Here is a 22,196-nt window from a genome sequence, read left to right as displayed (position 1 = left end):
TTTTAGCATGATATAGTGTCCCTCGGTATCTTTAACTACAGTCTTTAGCTTAAAATCTAATTTGTCTGATATGAGAATTGCTATCCCAGCTTTCTTTTGAGTTTCTTTGGCATAAAAGATGGTTCTCCTTAGGGGCGCCTGGGTGGCTCAGTGGGTTAAAGCCTCTGCCTTCGGCTCAGATCATGATCTCAGAGTCCTGGCATTGAGCCCTGTCATCGGGCTCTCTGCTCAGCAGCGAGCTTGCTTCCCCCTCTCTCGGGGTGCCTGGATGACTCAGTGGGTTGGGCCGCTGCCTTCGGCTCAGGTCATGATCTCAGGGTCCTGGGATCGAGTCCCACATCGGGCTCTCTGCTCAGCAGGGAGCCTGCTTCCTCCTCTCTCTCTGCCTGCCTCTCTGCCTACTTGTGATCTCTGTCTGTCAAATAAATAAATAAAATCTTTAAAAAAAAAAAAGATGGTTCTCCTTCCCTTTACTTTCAGGTTGTATGTATCTTTATGTTCAAAATGCATCTCTTGTAGACAGCATATGGATAGGTCCTGTCTTTTTTATCCAGTCTGCAACCATGTGCTGTTTCATGGGAGCATTTAGGCTACTCATGTTGAGAGTGATTATTGAAAACTATGATTTTATTGTCATCATGTTGTCTGTGAAATCTTTGTTTCTATACATTGCATCTGTAAGTTTCTGATCTATACCACTCTTAGGGTCTTTCTCCTCTTTTGGAAACCCCTTTAATATTTCTTGCAGGGCTAGCTTGGTGGTCACATATTCTTTCAATTTCTGTCAGTCTTGGAGGCTCCTTTGCTCTCCATCCATTTTGAATGACAGTCTTGCTGGGTAAAGTATCCTTGGTTGCATATTCTTCTCATTTAGTACCCTAAATATGTCTTGCCAGCCCTTTCTGACTTGCCTGGTCTCTCTGAACAGGTCTGACATTATTCCAATGTTCCTCCTTCTGTATATAAGAAATAATTTTCCCTTCATCACTTTCAAGATAGTTTCCTTTGATCTAAAATTTACAAATTGTACTATTATATGTTGTGGCATCAGTCTGTTCTCATTGATCTTGGGAAGGGTCCTCTCTCCCTCTTGCACAGGAATGCTTGCTTGTTTCCTTCCCCAGATTAAGGAAGTTCTCAGCTACAATTTGCTCAAATATATCTTCTAGATCTCTTTCTCTTTCTGTCTCTCTCTCCACCCCTTTAAAGATCCCAATAATTCTGATATTGGAACATTTCATTGAGTCATCAGTCTCTCTCAGTTTGATTCCTTGGGTTTTAATTTGTTTTGCCAAAACAATTTAATTTGTTTTGTTGCCTCTATTTCCTCCTTTTCTGTCATTTTATCCTCTCATTAATTTGTTCTTCTGCCTCATTTACCCTGGCAGTCAGAGTATCCAGTTTAGATTGCATTTCATTTATTGCATTTTTAAATTTGGCCAGATTAGATCTTATTTCTGCCTATTGAGATTCAATATTGTCATTAATATTTTTCTCAAGCCTAGATATCACCTTGATAATCATTACTCTGAAGTCAATTTCTGGCATCTTGGTTATATCCATATTCATTAGTTCTGTGGCAGAGGCCACATTCTCTGGTTCTTTCCTTTGTTGGGGCTTTATCTGAGGAGTGGTTGAGGGAACGTACAGAATCCAAATTATTGACCACAACCCAAGCAAAATGTACCTGTTTTATGAGGACCTTAGTGTTGTCAGTCTCTTGTTCTTCCATCCTGTCTTCTGGGGGAGGGGCCTGACATGCTGTTACTCAGAGAACCCTGTCTGGGCAGAGTTGTCCTCCCCCACTGTGGAGGGGGAATGGGCTCTGTGAAAGCTGGTTTTGGGGTACTTTTGTTTCTGGTGGCTTTCCATGGCAGCTTTCTTTGTCTCTTCCAAGAGTCAGAGCAGAAGTGACCATATCCAAACCTCTGTCTCAGAACACAAGATCAGAGAGCAAGATCACAATCTGCTCTCCACTGAGCACTCCAGGCCACACTGGCTCTGTTTCTCTCTGTGCTGCTAAAAACTGCAGTGTCCTAGGTTGTATGGCTTACAGTAGCATTCTCAGCCCCCACTTCTAGGTCCAGGCATGTCTCTGACCTTTGTGCTTCTAAAACTGCAGCTGCCCCCAGTTCACACACGTGCCCCTGGAGCTCCAGGTTTCAATCTCGAGACCTTCCCTAAAGTTCTTTCCCTACCACTACCGGTCTATGCATCTGTGCTGGATCTCCAGGGTGGGAGGCTTTTGCACTCTGGTGGCACAGGATCCTGGAGTCTCCCTTCCCCTTTTGTTTGTCTTCTGATATCTGTCTACAGAATCATGGCTCCCTGCTTCATACCTTGAGACCAACCAGAAGAGATACTCTGATTGTAGGGATCCAGATATATCTTCTTACATCTCAGGCTGATTTTGTGGGTGTTCAGAATGGTCTGATAGGAATGCAGCTCAATTCCAGAGATTCGTTGAAATAGGGTCCCCTACTCCTCTGCCATCTTTTAGATCCAATCCCTGTTTAAGATTCTCTCTCTCTCCCTCTTTTCCTCACTCCTGACACACATGTTCACTCTCTCTCTAAAATAATAATAATAATAATAGTATTTTTTTTAAATAAGATAAACTATAATACCTAGATCTTTAATTTTAAAATATATGTTATAGCTTTTTGGGAGAGTGCCTGGATGGCTCAGTCATTTAATCATCTGACTCTTGATTTCTGCTCAGGTCATTATTTCAGGGTCCTGTGATTGAACTGAAGTTTGGTCTCTGCCCTATGTGAGAAGGCTGCTTGAGGTTCGCTCTCTCTGCCCCTGCCACTGTATACTTGCATGCTCTCTCTTTCTCAGATAAATAAATAAATAAATAAATCTTTGAAAAAAAAAATTTTAATGAATTTTAATTGTTTATTTTCATATCATGATATTGAAACATGGGAATAGAGTACCAGCATCTCTTTCTTTCTCTCTCTCTCTCTCTCCCTACCTTTCCTATGGTATCTGGAATGTGAAAACATACATAAAGGAAAAAAAAATAGGGGTGTCTGGGTGATTCAGTTGGTTAAGCATCTGCCGTCAGCTCAGGTCATGATATTAAGGTCCTGGGATTGAGCCCCACATCAGGATTCCTGCTCGATGGGGAGTCTACTTCTTTTCCCTCTTCCCACTGGCTTGTGCTTGCTCTCCCTCCCAGCCTCTCTTTCAAATAAATAAATAAAATATTTTTAAAAATAAAAGAAAAAATAATGCCTTCATGTCTTTCTGTATATTTCATATACATTTTGAGGATTTGTGCCTTGTCCAGCAAATGTAGTTGGATTGGACTAATGTTCCTGTTATTATTGTTGTCATTGTTGTGGATCATGAAACACTTTTTTGTGACCATTAATACTCATTTTATTCATTAGCCTGATCAAATGTATTACATTGGGGCACCTGGGTGGCTCAGTGAGTTAAGCTTCTGCCTTTGGCTCAGGTCATGTGCTCAGGGTCCTGGGTTAGAGCCCTTCACTGGGCTCTCTGCTCAGTGGGGAGCCTGATTACCCCTTTCTCTGCCTGCCTCTCTGCCTACTTGTGATATCTTTCTCTCTGTGGGTATATATATATATATATACACACACATATATACTCTCTGTGGGTGTGTATATATATGTATATATACGTATATATACATATATATGTTTTAAGATTTTATTTTATTTTTATTTATTTATATTTATTTATTTATCATGGTTGTAAAGGATGTCATATGTATATATATGTCATATATATATGTACATATATATATATATATATATATATATATACACACATATATATATACACACATATGACATCCTTTACAACCATGATGTAAGGAGAAAAGTTTTAGATCTATGAATGGTCTCTTTAGTAGGATATACTTTGAAAGTGAATGCTGGAAACACCTGTGTTCCCAAAGAGATTTCCCAGTGCAATGAAGTTTAACTGCAATTGCTGGATGCCTCTAAATTGGGTTTTACCTGATTGAGGACTAGAGAGTGATCTTTTAAAAACTTTTACTAAAATTATTCCAAAACCCCAGGGGTACAGTTTCTAAAAGAATTGGATTGTATTTCAGTCCAAAAGAAATTATTTCCTTTCATGATTTTTGAAATGATCTGCTACTGTAGCTCAGTTGGTTTATTTGCCTTTTTTTTTTCTTTCAGAAAAGAAGATGCCATTCATTAGCATCGTAGGGTAGCCACTTAATACATATTTAACCCATAATTATAACCTTTTGTTAATTTTGCTGATGATATTTTTTTATTTTGTTTCCTGTTGCAAAGTAACTTGGCCAGGCATACCCTCTACTAAAATGAATACATAGCATGACATGAAAAATTGGGGGCTGCCAGGTGAGCATTTGAACTCAGATGTAAGGGATGTAGAAGCTGATAAAGAAGCAGCATCTGTTGTGATAGATCTGAGCAATGGCATAGCTGTCAGAAAGACCAAACCTTGTGAGAAGGGCTGAGGGTGACTGGAAGAGAACTATCCAGAACATTTGCTGTACAAAAGAAAGAGTATGCGATTTCACAAGTGGAAGGGTTATCAAATAATAAAATAGGCTATTTTATAAAGAGAATGGTGTTGCTAAAGAATGAAAATATCTATTGTCTAAAATTTTATAACAATCATAATCGGTGAGACCTTTTCTGCTGTCATGGAAATTAGAAGCACCTGCTGTTACTGGTAATAACAACTACTGACCCTAGTATGTCAAATAGATTTTCCAGGCACTGAAAATTACTGTTTTTATGGAGAACTGCAACTGTCCAGGAATGAAAGAACTCGTTTTTGTAGTATTAAGAACAGTTTGGATCATTGCTCTTTAATATGTTACTGTCACCAAAGACAATTGCTTATGTCTGGATGAAAAGTTTTCTTAGCAATCTAACAGTTTTTGCTACCTGGAAAAAATCGTATGGTCAATAATCTCAACTTTGGCTACTATTTTTTAGTGACCACTTGTCTTCAATGTTTCAAAATAATACAAGTTTGCAGTAACCATGTTAACTGGTGTATCCCATTACCAACATAAAACTGAAAAAATGTAATGAGTATTGGGTAGTTTATTGAAGCAATTGCTCTGATTAGTTAGATAAATAGTATTTTTAAGAAAATGATGTTGAGGCTAGAGGGGTAACATTTAGAAAGGACAAAACTTTGGTTAAATTATATATGTTGGTAAGAACTAATATATTTAGCACAGTGCTTTGTTAATGTTGGTATATATTATTCCTTATTGCAAAATGTATGCCTTTAACATAAATGAAAATTTGAATACAGGGAAATTTAATGAAAATTTATTTTGTTATTATAATTGAAGGTAGTGAGAAATTTGAAAGGCTACAAATAATGGTACTGCACACATTCGGGTAAGCAGTTTATTCCTAGCTCAACTATATGACATACCTGTATTGAACATCTAGCATATGTCACTGGAATGTATAGCATTGACCATATCTGACAGAAATCTCTGCCCTCAGAGATCTTACATAATATTGTCATTGCATATTAATTTCATCTTATTTAGTTATATAATACTAAATTTTATATAAATACTAAATAAATATTAATAGCATTACCTCTTTAGCAAATATCTATTTGGCTTTCAGTGATAAGATCTATGAAACTTATGATTACAACTTCTCCATCACCTGAAAATATTCTATATAGTGGTTGTGGTGGTTATATGACTTGTATACTTGTCACAAAGCACCAAAATATACAATTAAAATTTAAAATTAAACTAGATAATTCAAGCTGTATAATTAAAATGAAACATATGTAAATTATATCTCAATAAAGTAGATTTTTAAATACTTGAAATATATTACATACTAATTATGAGGATTAGTATATTTATTATATTTTAGGAATACAGTTTTTCTTTGAAATGAGGTAATTTCATCCCTGTACATCCTTCAGATCATGAGGATGACATTATTGATGTCAGTAATAGATGGCATAGAGAAGGTGTCATATGAACTTTGGATGATTTATATAAAAATAAAATTCTGTTTTCTTGCTATAGTGACATTTACCTTTCTTTGGAGCTTCCATTTTTAGGAATATTTTATGAAGAATTTTTTTTTCAAAGAAATGAAGAAAAATAAAAATAAGTTTGTCTTCAACTTCTCTAACACCATTAAATTCTCAGTTACATTGTTTAAGAGAACCAAAACAGCACCTATCCTACCTGTGATTAATGACAGAAACACTTCATGAGAGAATTTATAGCTAAAGCCCTTGAGAGTAGCTATCTAAGTCTGTTCCACAAGTTATTAAGTGCTCAGTATTAAGAAACTATCAGGACAGAAGAGCAGGAATATAGAGGCTGTTGACCTGACTCCTTTGGCTGATTCTAACTCACTGATACTGGCCCAGAAACAGAATTATCAGCATGAACCTGAGACAGAATTATTCAAATGACACAGTGCTAACAAACAAAATAAGAAGGAAATGTGTTTCCACTGCTTAAGACTGCTTTAAGTAGTAAAATGCTGCTTTTAGGTTATAATTACATAAAACTGAAGGCTGTTCTATGTTGTCATGAGAGAAAGTAGAGAAGAAAATCAGTATGAGTAACTTAAAACAAACTTGCCAAAATATGAATAACTGTGATTCCTATCAGTTCAGTCTCTTATCATGGCTCTCTTTCCATACATTTGTTGCCTTTGGATCCGTTTATTCCTCCTCTTTCTTACCTTCTCTTTATCCTGTAAACATGGACTTAGCTCTTAGAATTCAATTCATGTTTTATCTCATCCAGGAAGACTTCCTTGCTTCAATCTCTAATTCTATGCCAGAGAACCCTTTTATTCTGTGTGCTCAAGACAGACTGCATGATCCTTGCTCAAGATAGTTACCCTATGGCATTGGACTTATCTCTTTACTGACTCATGTCCATCACTAGCAGATAGCTTCTCAACAGACAGATTGTCTGAGAATCCATCCCTCTCATCCTCTATCATAACATCTTCTGCAGGCCATTTTTAAACACATTGTACTTTACTATTTATTAATTCATGTATTTATACTGCACAGTGCTCTCCATGCCTGTGGAGACCTGTCTGTTTTGTCTGTTCTATTGCCAGTCCTTCACACAGTGCCTGGACCATAGTACAATTCAAGTATCTATTGAATAAATGAACAAATGAATGGATACCTCATGACTTGTTTATAATCGTATGCCCATCAGACACCATCTTATTGAACACATAATAGATATGTTAATATGAAAAAGACCTGTGTGAAATATAAGAAAAAATCATGGGACATTATTGTTAACATGTGAAATTTACCTATTTTAATACGCAGATTAGTAGGTGGTATAACAACACAGGAAGAGGATAAAACTTATATCTGAACTTTAGATTGTATTCTATACTTTTATCTATTTATCAATTTGCATCCCAATACCTGATTTTTCCATTAAAAGATGGACTAAATTTTATAGATGTCTACAAAAATCATAGAGAATAATAACTATGTAAAACATTAACATGCATTAGGAAATATTTATCTCAACCTTATTATATTAAAAATGAGCAGTCTCACTAATGTGATTGGCTTTACCCAAAGTTGAGATCTAGTTAATAGCAGAACCAAAGTAATAACAACTATTGCAAACTATTGCTATTCAGAAATATAATATACATACACCATAGTAAGTAAAAGTATGTTTAGCATATGGTGCGAAGAACATATATGAAGAAGGGCTTAGTTCTACACATGCTAATAGAATTTATGGGGAAGTCAAGAGAGGATAGATCAAATAAAAACTTACTAGTGGCTTAGATTCCCACTCTAAGTTTTATAATTTTCACATATATTCCCAGGTGATTGGTTTTAAAAGACAGAAAAATAGAGAAAAAAGGTAGGGAAAACATGAGAATAAAAGAAAAAGAAGGACATGAGCAAAGAGGCTAAAAAAGAATAGACAATAGAAAATATGACAAAGGTGGAAGAATTGATAATATGAGAACAGGAATTCAGTCCCTGCAAAATAATTCTAAATCATCTGACGAAATTTTGACTCATTGTCTGCACTGAGTAAATTTAAGTTCCCTTCTCTCTGATCCAGAGATTATTTCTTCCCTAGCTCAGTAAAACTACAGCAATAGCTACAACTAATATCTATATATAATATCCTTGTTGCAAATTCATTTTTTAGAATCTTCCAACTGTAGATTTCATGTCATAAAGAGAAACCAAATTACCTCACCAAAATATCGCAGGTAGATAAATGGATATTTGAGATATTTGTTCCTTTTGTTACTTACATATATTTGAGTTGGATAATCCTGCACAGACATCTCTGCAAGAGTTCCAAAATTTTTCAAGAAATTAAATTAATTTTGATGAAGTCCCAAAAGTTCATCTTCGCTTTTGTTTCCTTTGCCTTTGGAGACATAACTTGAAAGAAGTTGCTGTGGCTGATATCGAAGAGATTACTGCCTATGTTCTCCTCTAGGATTCTGATGGATTCCTGTCTCACATTGAGGACTTTTATCCATTTTGAGTTTATCTTTGTGTACGGTGTAAGAGAATGGTTGAGTTTCATTCTACATATAGCTGCCCAGTTTTCCCAGCACTATTTATTGAAGAGACTGTCTTTTTTCCACTGTATATCTTTTCCTGTTTTGTCGAAGATTATTTGACCATAGAGTTGAGGGTCCATATCTGGGCTCTCTACTCTGTTCCACTGGTCTATGTGTCTGTTTTCATGCCAGTACCATGCTGTCTTGGTGATCACAGCTTTGTAGTAAAGCTTGAAATCAGGTAAAATGATGCCCCCCATTTTATTTTTGTTTTTCAACATTTCCTTAGCGATTAGGGGTCTCTTCTGATTCCATGCAAATTTTAGGATTATTTGCTCCAGCTCTTTGAAGAATACTGGTGGAATTTTGATCAGAATGGTATTAAAAGTATAGATTGCTCTAGGCAGTATAGACATTTTAACAATGTTTATTCTTTTGATCCAAGAGCATGGAATGGTCTTCCATCTTTTGGTGTCTTCTTCAATTTCTTTCATGAGTGTTCTGTAGTTCCTTGAGTACAGATCCTTTACCTTTTTGGTTAGGTTTATTCCCAGGTATCTTATGGTTCTTGGTGCTATAGTAAATGGAACTGATTCTCTAATTTCCCTTTCCGTATTTCCATTATTAGTGTATAAGAAAGCCACTGATTTCTGTACATTGAGTTTGTATCCTGCCACGTTGCTGAATTGTTGTATGAGTTCTAGTAGTTTGAGGGTGGAGTCTTTTGGGTTTTCCATGTAAAGAATCATGTCATCTGCAAAGAGAGAGAGTTTGACTTCTTCATTACCAATTTGGATACCTTTTATTTCTCTTTGTTGTCTGATTGCTGTTGCTAGGACTTCTAATACTATGTTAAACAACAGCAGTGAGAGTGGGCATCCTTGTCGTGTTCCTGATCTCAACGGGAAGGCTGCAAGCTTTATCCCATTGAGGATGATATTTGCTGTGGGTCTTTCATAGATAGATTTTATGAAGTTCAGGAATGTAGCCTCTTTGTAGAACAGTGTGGAGATTCCTCAAGAAATTAAAAATAGAGCTTCCCTATGACCCTGCAATTGCACTACTGGGTATTTACCCCAAAGATACAGATGTAGTGAAAAGAAGGGCCATCTATACCCCAATATTTATAGCAGCAATGGCCACGGTCGCCAAACTGTGGAAAGAACCAAGATGCCCTTCAACGGACGAATGGATAAGGAAGATGTGATCCATATACACTAGGGAGTATTATGCCTCCATCAGAAATGACGAATACCCAACTTTTGTAGCAACATGGACGGGACTGGAAGAGATTATGCTGAGTGAAATAAGTCAAGCAGAGAGAGTCAATTATCATACGGTTTCACTTATTTGTGGAGCATAACAAATAGCATGGAGGACATGGGGAGATAGAGAGGAGAAGGGAGTTGGGGGAAATTGGAAGGGGAGGTGAACCATGAGAGACTATGGACTCTGAAAAACAATCTGAGGGTTTTGAAGGGGTGGGGGGTGGGAGGTCAGGGTACCAGGTGGTGGGTATTATAGAGGGCACAGATTGCATGGAGCACTGGGTGTGGTGCAAAAATAATGAGTACTGTTATGCTGAAAATAAAAAATAAATTTAAAAAAAGAAATTAAATTAATTTTTTAAAATTAAAAAGTATGAATAAAGACCCTTTGAAATATTTTATGATCTTATTTGCTATCTCTAGATTAATCTGTCTAATATTGTATTTTGAGAATCATAAGGAATTATTGGTGTAACATGGTCTTTAGGGTTTAAACATGTTCTGTTTATTTTATATACTTTTAGATAAATGCAATACCACCCTACATTTTCATTGAGTCAGATGTATTTACATGCAAATTTGATATATCACATTGTCCTTTTCTCTTATTAAATCTTTTAGCCTAGATTAGTTATACTGATAAGTTAATGGGAACAAAAACAACAGAAAGGCAATATCTTCTCAGTACATAATAAAGAACACATGAAAAAGATGGTGAAAGTCCTTTTAAATTGTGGTAAGAATGAATATGCATATACATGCTTTTTTTAATTCTCTATATTTTGTAGATCTCATATAATTTTAATAGTAGATAGGATTTTTTTTTTTTACAAAAAAGTATCTTAATGGGAATAATTTTTAATGGCTACTTAATTTCTTCTTAAGAACTTGTCCTAGATCAAATAATAATTTTCATATCTCAAGACTGAAAATATAAAACAGCATACACATGAAACTGTATTAGCATCTTTCACTAAGTTATGGGATTTTGTTGATTTTCTCTTTTCCTTTAATATTTTTCTGTGTTTAAGACATTAAAAATACAGACAAAATAATTTTAAATAGATTTCATTGATTTTCCATGTGAAGCAATTTATATTAAAATATGACTGTAAATTTTAGAAGGGAGGAAAAGAAGTCAGGACCAAACTTTGGGATTAAAGTAGCTAAATTTTAATAGGGAAAACATTTTTTTTAAGTCTGTGACACAAAGTTCTTGAATTAACATGACTGACTCTGAGGATGGGTGAAACAGAGCATAGAATAAATCTCTAACAAAATACCAACACTCCAGAGGATTACTTACATGCTCTATTTCTTTCAGTTTGTTTCTGTAGTCTATCACTGTAATACAGATACAGTCAGTAGGTAGTCCAAAAGAATTGAATAAAATGTGTCAAACTTAAAAAACAGTATATTAAAATTGAATAATTTCTGGCCTCTTGCCATTAATATCAAATGTTCAAGATTTCACAAATCAACTATACCAAAGGGGAATGAAATATACACTTTTATGTGCTAATCACTTATATGGTTTATACAGTTAAAATCTTTAGAATATTTTATATGGCTGGAAAAAGTCCACAATACTTGACTAACAGCAAACATGTAGTATTACCTCTTATACATTTACCCAGCGTGCAAATATATGCGTACAGGATTGACATCTTGAGAAATGGATAATTTTAGGAAAAAATTATAGTGAATTAAAGGGTCAAGATGCTAAAATGTGTGATAGTAAATGCTTTACCTTCTCCTTCTCCAGCTGTTGTCTTCCAAAAATTATCAAAAGAAAAATACAGTTGTATTAATTTAAGTAAGGCTTTTTAGACTATTCATGTAAATGTTTATTTTCTGTAAAATGCCATCTGTTTTCCTTAAGTGACATCTCTGCTTTCCCCTGCGATTATGACATTTCTTGCTATACTCAAAGATAACAAGACTGAATCCCCAAATGGAGAGTTGTCTCTACGTTATTTGAACAGCTGGTGATATTGATCCAACCAGACACTTGAATCCAACTAGATCTATTAACAGGCATTTACTTTGACAAATTACAGTTTGGGGTAGTTGTAAGAGGATATTTCCCCATGTATGCTGGATAGTCCTCTAAACATATGCATTTATAGGCCACAGATACGTTATAAACATTACAATGCGCTTCATCTAATCCACACTTATTTCAGAGGTGCAGTCTCAGAGGACAAATGTCCTTATTTGCTGAAATGCAAAGCAAAAGCCCTATGGGTCCCCATAACATTGTTAAAACATTTAAAAAGTCTGTGTAACCGGTAACCATGGAGACTGTTATCGCAACAGAAACAATGCTCTCAAATTAGATGTGAAAAGAGGTCAAGTAGAGGATTGTAATTTCCTTCTTGTTTTACCTTTTTAGATTGCAGACATGAAAACAAGATAAATTATCTTCTTACAATGAAAGAAAATATTAATTGAACATAAACAAAATTGTGTTGCCCTAAAGTAGACCTTCAATTAAAATTTTCAGGAAAACTTTTATAACATTTTTATATTTTCAACTGAACTGTTATGCTTTCATATTGTGTGTGATTCATATTGTTAATTCTCATGCACTTGAAAGCCAAAACACTATGAAGTTAAATTCCTGTTAAATAGATACATGAAGATAAAAAATAATATTTATCAAAAATAAAAATTTAAAATGCTGCAATTAAAATGATCCCTAATTCTTTGCCTCAAAATATCTATTTATATAATGATTGAAATATTCTCTAATTCTTAGACTATTTTTTAACATAATTTTTAAGTAAGACACAAATGTTAAGTAGTTTCTGAGTCATAGAAAAGATCATAACTTGAAAATTTCCTCTAAAATATTTTAAAGGTTCTCTCTTGAAATCTAACCCTGAATATTGAATTCCAATAAACCACAAAAGGATCAAATCATTTCTGATCCAAATATAAGCAGATATCGGTTAAAAATGCCAGATCTGTGCAAGATTAAATCTTAAAACCATATGGTTTATTAACAACAGATGTGACATTTAACAACTGTGCCTTAATTAGCTTCAAAACACACACTAATTCCCCTTTCAAACCAACATATCCATTAACATCCAGATGAACTAGCTCCCAAGGTCTCTTCCATTTTCCAAATAGTTGTTTTGAAGTGCTGACAACTCTAATTGCTCAGAATATCTCCATTCTTCCCTCACCTAAAACTCAGTGTAATTTAACCTTATTCTTCTTTAGATTTCAAGTGACCAGATAGGAGAATATCAAAATCTTATCATGAAAGGATTCTTAGGAGCTCATTCGGTCAATAAAATATTAACCTATTTTTAAAAAATATAACACTATTTTTAAAAAATATAGTGTCTCATAGGCAAAAACACTAAAATGGCATAGCCATAACTTTAGAATATAGATGTATGTGTGTGTGCTAATAGATTCAATTTTAAGATGATGATATATTAGGTGATCATATATAGATAAACCGCCAAAATAAAATATACATCTAAAACAATGTCATTACAACAATCTAGCTGCTTTTCACAGAGTAGTATTTAACCCAAACATATGAAAACACTACAGACACATATAGTTTTATACACACACACACACACTGTGTGTGTGTATATATATATATATATATATATACATATGAAAGAAAAGGTGTTAGAGAAAGATGGATCAATTAGATCCTAAGTAAAGAAGTGAACTGAAGTGTGGGTTAGATTCAAGGTGGATCTCCTATTGAAACTGAGGGAATGTTTAATAAGAAACATGAAACAGATGGACATTTATAAGAATGCCAAAGTAGATAAAATTTCATTTGTTACTTGAACTAAATATTTAGATCAATTTACTGCTTTACAAAATTAAATTCTATTTCTACAAGTATATATGCATTGAGTTCCTTATAAGTGGAAATAAAATTTCAAGTGTGACATAGTCTCTGTCGTAAGGATACTTAAGATTAAGTTAATTTCATGGGGCACCTGGGTGACTCAGTGGATTAAAGCCTCTGCCTTTGGCCCAGGTCATGATCTCAGGGTCCTGGGATTGAGCCCCGCATCAGGCTCTTTGCTCGGCGGGGAGCCTGCTTCCCTTCCTCTCTCTCTCTCTGCCTGCCTCTCTGCCTACTTGTGATCTGTGTTTGTCAATAAATAAATAAATAAAATCTTAAAAAAAAAAAAAGATTAAGTTAATTTCAAATAATAGTAAACACCAGGAGAAAACAGCTTACCCAGGTTTAAGTGATAGCTCTGAAATGTAATCATTATCGAATCACAGGTAAAAGGGTCATTAAATTTACCTTAATTTCACTTTCTTCAATCAGAATGTGGGAATAACTATAATGACTGTAATATATTTCAAGTGTTGTGGAAGTATAAAAGGAAGTAATGTTTATGTGGTTTACTTACCTTTCAGAGTCTGAATAACAATTATTATTCTAACATTTTGGTAACTATATTTGGGTACTGAACAATAAGATATTCCTTCTAGTGTTAATGGTGTCATGAAAATGACAATTCTCTTTCAAAAATAGAAAGTTAAAAAACAATCATTTCAGGGATCTGGAAACTAAACAATATCAAGACAAAAAATGGAGAGAATTTATTCTTGAAAAACTTCTAGAATTTCTTAAGAAACATGAGGTCTGTGCCTTTTTACCTGAAGCTATTATTTGCATTGTCACCCACAGTAGTTGGTGAGAACTGGAGCTTTACTAGCTTCATGCTGGCCGTGAAAAATAGTAGCTTTCCTTCCTGAAAAGGTGATTTTAATTCAGGGCAGGGAGTGAGACAAAAAAAATTATGGTTTCACATGGTAAAAATTGGGATGGACTAGAAAAATAGTAGATTTGCTAGCCTATGTTTTCTGGCTTACTTTGAGGCAAGTGGTAGATCATTATCAAGGAGACCCTGGAACTGAGACAATAAAGGCAGGTCTGATGTAAGATTTCCACATATTACCTAAAGACAAAGAAACTATATGAGTTTGCTGAGATTAAAGAGAGTCTGCCAAGAAACTTGAGAAATGATTACAACTTTTAATTTATTCCCTAACCCATGCACAGATCAATCAGCAGAGGTTGGAAGCCTTACATCCTTGGGAGTATTTGAGCACAACTTCTATTCAAATCATTGGCTTGCCATTAAGCAATGCCTACAGGAGAAAAAGATCTAAGGAACTAGGCTAAAAGGTAAATTAAAGCAAAAATAAGAGAAGGAAGAGGAGGAAGAGGAGGAGGAAGCAGAGGAGGAAGAAAAAGAACAACAACAAGAAAAGAAATTGAGCAGAGGTATCGAAGACTGAAGTTAATTTCGGGTTACTAAAACAAACAATCAAAACTCAGAAAAATAAAATATAATCCACTTTTGCTACAATACATTATCTAAAATATCTAATTTTCAACAAAACTTAAGTAGACATGCATAGAAGGAGGAAAATGTGACCTACACTATTAAGGAAAAAAAAAAAACAGGTAGTTGAGACTAACTCTGTGTGCAACTAGGTTTCAAAGAAAAGCCTTGAGGAGATATATATATATATACACATACACACAAAGAATTAAAGAGGAATATGATAAAAACTCAATCAGAAATATCAGTTGAAAACAGAAATGATAAAAAAAAATAGTCGAGTGGCTGTTATAGAGGTGAAAAGAACAAAAACTGAAATGCAGAATTTATTAGACAAGCTGAACAGTATATTTAAAAGAAGAGAGGTATCAGCTCACTTACAGATAGATAGATATTAAAAACTCAACCCCCCAAAACAGAAAATACACCAAGTATATAAATTAAAGCCACAATGAAAGCCACGATGAGGTAGCACTACACATCTATGATAAGGGTAAAAAACAAACAAAACAATAAAAACAACAAAACTAGTGACAACACCATGTGTAGTGAGGTTGCAGAACCACTGGATCTCAAACTTACTGGTAAGAATACACAGTGGTACAGCCATTCTGATAAGCAGCTTGGCATTTTCTTAAAAAGTTAAACATACTTCCAAGTAATTGTATTTTAGCATAGTTGTAAATAAATTAATATAAGCTTTCATTTCTTCATACAAATGTTCATAAAAGTTTTACTTGCAACAGCCAACAACTAAAAGCAATACAAATGCCCTTTTATGAGCATATGGACAAACTCATGCATTGATACAAGGAAATACTACTCAGCGATAAAAAGGAACAAACTATTAACACCTGTAACAATTTAGATGAGGCTCAGAAGCATCCTGCTAAGTAAAAAAATACAATTTCCAAAGATTACATACTGAATTACTTTATTTATGTAACACTCTCAAAATGAATTATAGTGATTATCACTGGGTAGAAGATACAACTATATAGTGGTAGCGTTGAGAGTTTTTTGTAGTGATGGAAGTTTTGTATCCTGATTATTGTGATGGTCACACAGATGTATTTTGCAACTCATGTGATAGAAGTTATTTTTTAAATAAAATATTTTTTTAAAAACCTCATATTTCAGCCTTTACATTTTTTTTTAAGATTTTATTTATTTATTTGACAGATGGAGATCACAGAGAAGCAGGCAGAGAGAGAGAAGGAAGCAGGCTCCCTGCTGAGCAGAGAGCCCGATGCAAGGCTCAATGCGGGGCTCGATCCCAGAACCCTGGGATCATGACTTGAGCTGAAAGCAGAGGCTTTAACCCACTGAGCCACCCAGCTGCCCCAAGCCTTCACATTTAAAGAGGGGAAGTCATTACTCATGTCTTTACAGAAACAAACAAAAAAAATTTTAAACATATAAAATTTTAACACACAAAGAAATACCTTTTTTGAACATATCAGAGAACAGATATCCAGGGCAAACTGCTACCCCACAATCTAGAGATACTAACAGTACATCCAAAGAAACACAGGTAAGATCTGTTTACCTAGAATAGAAACTTTCTGTATTCATTAACTGGTAGGGACACTTAAACAGTAATTTTGAAATCCTGCTTATTGACTCAGTGTGGCTTAGCATGAGATTGAGAAAATCCTGGAGCCATATTTTTAGAAGAGCTGAAACATATTTTTTAAAGATTTTATCTTATATTTTTAAACATAATTTATTTAATTTGTTTTCAGTGTTCCAAATTTCATTGTTTATGCACCACACCCAGTGCTCCATGTAATAAGTGCCTGACAGAGATCACAAGTAGGCAGAGAGCTGGGGGATGGGGGGTGGGGGGTGGGAAGCAGGCTCCCTGATGAGCAGAGAGCCTGATGAGCTGCTCCATCCCAAGACCCTGAGATCATGACCTAAGTTGAAGGCAGAGGCTTAACCCACTGAGCCACCTAGCTGCCCCTAGAAGAGCCTAAACATATTTATGGTTTTAATCTGTAGGAACTCCACTGGTTCCTCATAGTGAAGAGGCAGGAAGCATCCTTTCTTCGCTCTGCCACTGGAAGGAGAAAATAAATCACTGTTAAATATTCTCAGAGCCTTCTCTATGAAAAGTCCAAGTCTTCAGTGGAAAAAAGAATTGCTATACATGTTTTCAAATTGCGGGCAAGGAAATGTTTCATTGAAGGCCCATCTAGTCTTCCTGTTTTACTTAATGGGGGGAAGATGTCCCATAGGAGTCCCATAAGCCATCTACTTGGCTTCAAGAAGATGTATTTGGATCATCTATGATACAGAAGGGAGTAGGAGATGAAGAAGAAAAAAAAAAATCAATATCACTTGAGAAACAGTTTGTGAAGGTCATAGACATGAGACATGAGATAGCTAAAAGGCTGAGATTTCATCAGAAGATTATAGAATCTTCTTCCTCCTCTACATTCTACCAGCACATCATCTGGGCTACAATATAATAACATTGAATTGAAGTTGAGAACCACAAATCCAGGAAGTTCAGAGAACACCAAGCAAGCAAAACATCAAAGAAGTTAAGTAATTCCATATACTTCATTGCAATCACTGGCTTAGCAATTGTATAGTTTTGAGTACATAATTATCCAAAAGGGCAGTTACTATAGGTATTTTTCATATTTATCAAGAGGGAAATTATAGAGTGAAACTATTATAATTTATCTTTTAAACTCCCAGTTCTCTATGAAATTATTTAAAACTCCCATATGAGTAGATTAAAGACATTGTGAACAGAAGTAGTAGACCTTTCAGAGTTCACAACAGAAGTTACATATTTTCCTATGACAGAAAGTCAGCATAGTTGTAGTCCTGCTCATATTTAATAGAAGGGACAGAACTATTAGGAGTACTGAATAATAAATGGGAATATGCTGTGTAGCAAGTTTAGCAATGGCCATAGACAAAAAAGAGCAAATATAATACCTGTTCATTAATTGCCTATTCTGTCCTGGGCCCTGTGGTTTCTCCCCTGCATGGTTTTTACAGTGCTTACTTAGAGATCACTTTCTACAGTCTCTGGTCCAAGTGATCTCAAGGTTTAGTACCCACAGTACTAAATACTTTTTGAGCTCTAGGACTACTACCAGTACTTGTACTTGTGGACACTAGGCAAGTACATTTATCCAGAATTTATAACTTATGAGTGAAAGAGGAAGACTGTAATTAGAAGACTGTAATAACTCACATAAGAAGAGTTTACTCTCACAGATCATGAGAACAAAGTACTCCGCAAGGATCCCTAAATGCATGGATTTTCTTTGGTCCCTCCTCTTTCATGATATCGAAGGGTGAGTTTAGCTTCCCCAAAAACAGCTCCCTGAGTAAAATTCTTTTACATTTACTACCATGTCTCCAAGTCCCCTGATAAACAAATAAAGAGAGAACACCTAATACTTACCATTGTTTTTCATTCCAGGAGATATTTGCTCCCTTAGAATATTACAGTGAATTTATCTAACATCCCAAGATAATTACACTCACTGCAATTTATCACATGGCCCTAAAAAACTAACTCATCCAACTAAAATCAATAGTGTAATATAACTATCAATATAATATATGAGATAATATATTCACAGAAATATAAATTTGAAAACTGGAATCAACAATATGGTCTATATTAAATATAGCAAATTCTATTTGCTTATCCTACAGCTTTAGGTGATGAACATGTCTATACAGCCTTTTCGTTTTCTTCAGAATCATTACCTATTTCTCCTTTGTTAAACACACACTTACACACATGTGCATACATGTGCATATATTAAATATAGAAATACCTATTCCATAGTAACTAAAATATACATCCTCGGGCCAAATAAATCGATAAACAACAAAAAAAAAGTTTTTTTTTTTTTTTTATCAACAGAATACAACTGCAGGAAATACTGCTTTAGGGGCGCCTGGGTGGCTCAGTGGGTTAAAGCCTCTGCCTTCGGCTCAGGTCGTGACCCCAGGGTCCTTGGATCAAGCCCCTCATCGGACTCTCTGCTCAGCGGAGATTTTGCCTCCTCTCTCTCTGCCTGCCTCTCTGCCTACTTGCGATCTCTGTCTGTCAAATAAATAAATAAAATCTTTAAAAAAAAAAAAGAAAGAAAAACTGCTTTATATAGAATAAGTTAATATTTAATATTCTTACTCAGAATAATTGAATTCCTTAGAAACACAGGCTCTGATATTTTTTATTCTAAGTATTTGTTTTTGTCTACATTTTGTGAATGTATAAAAATACATTTATATCTGTTTCTAAGCAAACACCCTTTATCCCTTCTTTCCTTCTTTTCTCCTTCCTTGCCTCCCTCCCTCCTTCCTTTCTTTCTATTTATTTCTTTCTTCCTTTCTCCCTTCTTTTCTCCCTCCCTCCCTCTATCCCTTCCTTTCCTTTCTCTTCTCTTTCTTTTTTCTTGTAGGCTTCATGTCCTGAATGGAGCCAAATGTGGGACTTGAACTCATGATCTGAGATCAAGGCCTGAGCTGAGATCAAGAGTCAGATGTTTAACCGACTGAGCCACCCAGGTGCCCTAAGACTCTACTTCTTTTTTCCTAAGATTTATTTACTGGGATACCTGGGTTTCTCAGTCAGTTAAGCAGCTGCCTTTGGCTTAAGTCATGATCCCGGAGTCCTGGGATCTAGTGCCGTATCAGGCACTTTGCTCAGCAGGGAACCTGCTTCTCTCTTTGCCTCTGCCTGCTTGTGCACTCGCTCTCTCACTCTCTCTCTCTCTCTGACAAATAAATAGATAAAATCGTTAAAAAAAAAGATTTTATTTATCTATTTTAGAAAGAGAGTGTATGTGAGTGGGGGAGGATCAGGGTAAAATTATCCTCCAGCAGACTCCCCACTGAGCTGGGAGCCCAATGTAGGCTTGATTTCACAACCCATGAGATCATGACCAGAACCAAAACCAAAAGTCAGATGCCGAACTAACTGAGCCACGCAAGGACCCCAAGACTCTTACTTCTTAAGATTAAAAAACAACATGGTAATTTCAAATTTTAATTTCTTTTTTTCCCTCACTTCTTGCTTTCCAGTTCCAAATCAAAGATAATCTCATGTCTGTGGACCTCATCACATTTCTGATTTTCATATCACACCCTTACTTTAACCATTAAAACATAAGGCTCAGGACAACCTGGGTGGCTCAGTCAGTTAAGCCTACAGCTCTTGATCTCAGCTAAGGTCTAGAAAACAAACCAACAAAACCCAGGAGGTTCAAAATATAACTGTAGGAAGTGTCCCAGTGGGGTGACTTGCAGGATGTCAGAGTAAGGATCACAGTGGAATATCTCCCCAACAAAACAATAATTTAACTGGTAAAACAAATATTAAATACAATTATTTAATGCCTCTAGGAATTATTCTAATGGTATAAATTAAGTGAAGAAACATTTGTCCCAAGAAATCTGTTAAATTTAGATATGAACAATAAGAGTTTTTGACATTTGAGTGTGTGACACATCACCTACTTCCTTACAATTCTGTACTATGGAAGCTCTACCTCAGTCATTCTAATCTAAGAAGGAGCAACCAAGAAGATGGTGTCTCCCTCTTGCCACAGCTTCCAATTTTTATACAGTTTTACCCATAGAGGGACAGAGTCCCAGTGTTTTCCATTCACCTCTGCCCCTAGTCCATATTATAGAAATTCTATTCCAAAAAAGTACAGCAGAGAGGACTTGGTCCCCTTCCCCTTAATGAGCCCCCATATGCAGGACAGAATCTCTACTCCTGGAATAGAAGCTCAAAAAATATGGGTACCTTGATTACCAAGCCCCAGCTTACTTGATAGCATAGGCATGTTATTCCAGGAGATGATAATTTCCACCCCTAGCACCAGTATAATGGAGTAGGGTTTCTGTTTAGAAGAGAAGCAGGCCATAAGAATGAAAAACTTCACAGTTCTGCCTTACAGAACTAACTTCATTTGGAACATGGCTGCAAATTCTATATCTGATGATGTGGACTAAAAATAGAACTCTTACAACTCAGTAATAAAGAGATAAGCCAATTACAGTGTAGGCAAAGAATTTGAACAGATATTTCTTCCAAGCATATATACAAATGACCATAACTATATATACAAATGACCATAAGCACATAGAGAAATAGAAATTGAAGCCACAATTAGGTATTTCTTTACCTTCACTACAATGACTATAATTAAAAGGACAGGTGATAACAAGTATTGACAAGGAAGCAGAGACATGGAAATTTTTCATAATAACATTTATATCAAAGGAGTCCCAGAAGAATAGAGAGAAAAGGGGACAGAAAATTTATCTGAGGAAATGAGAGATGAAAACTTCCTTAATTTGGGAAAGGAAGTAGACTTCCAAATCCAGGAAGCACAGAGAATTCCTATCAAAATAAACAAAAGCAGGTCAATGCCAAGACATTTCATAGTTAAGTTTGCAAAATATAGAGATAAAAAAAAAATCCTAAGAGCAACAAGACAAAAGAAGTCCCTAACTTATAAGGGAAGACATGTAAGTCTAGCAGTAGATCTCTCCAAAAAAAACTTGGCAAGCCTGAAACAAGTGGCAGAATACATTCAAAGTGCTGAACGGGGAAAACCTGCAGCCAAGAATACTCTATTCAGCAAAGCTATCATTCAGAGTAGAAAGATAAATAGAGATTCCCAGAAAAACAAAAACTATGGGAGCTTGTGACCACTTAGCCAGACCTGTGAGAAAGATTAAAAGGGACTCTTTGGGGGGAAAGAAAGATCAAAAGCAAGAAAGACTAGAAAGGAACAAAGAAAATCTCCAGAAACAACAACAAGGTAAGTAATACAATGGCAACAAATTCATACCTATCAATAATTACTCTGAATGTAAATAGACTCAATGCTCCAATCAAGACATAGGATGTCAAAATGGGTAGGAAAACAAGACCCTGCAAGAGACATTATTGCCTATAAGAGCATTTTAGACCTAAAGATACCTGCATTTTAGACCTAAAGATACTTGTAGATTGAAATGAAGTG

Source organism: Mustela erminea, chromosome 1 (assembly GCF_009829155.1).
Source record: "Mustela erminea isolate mMusErm1 chromosome 1, mMusErm1.Pri, whole genome shotgun sequence".
Classification (NCBI taxonomy): domain Eukaryota; kingdom Metazoa; phylum Chordata; class Mammalia; order Carnivora; family Mustelidae; genus Mustela; species Mustela erminea.
Note: the sequence above shows the minus strand (reverse complement) of the source record.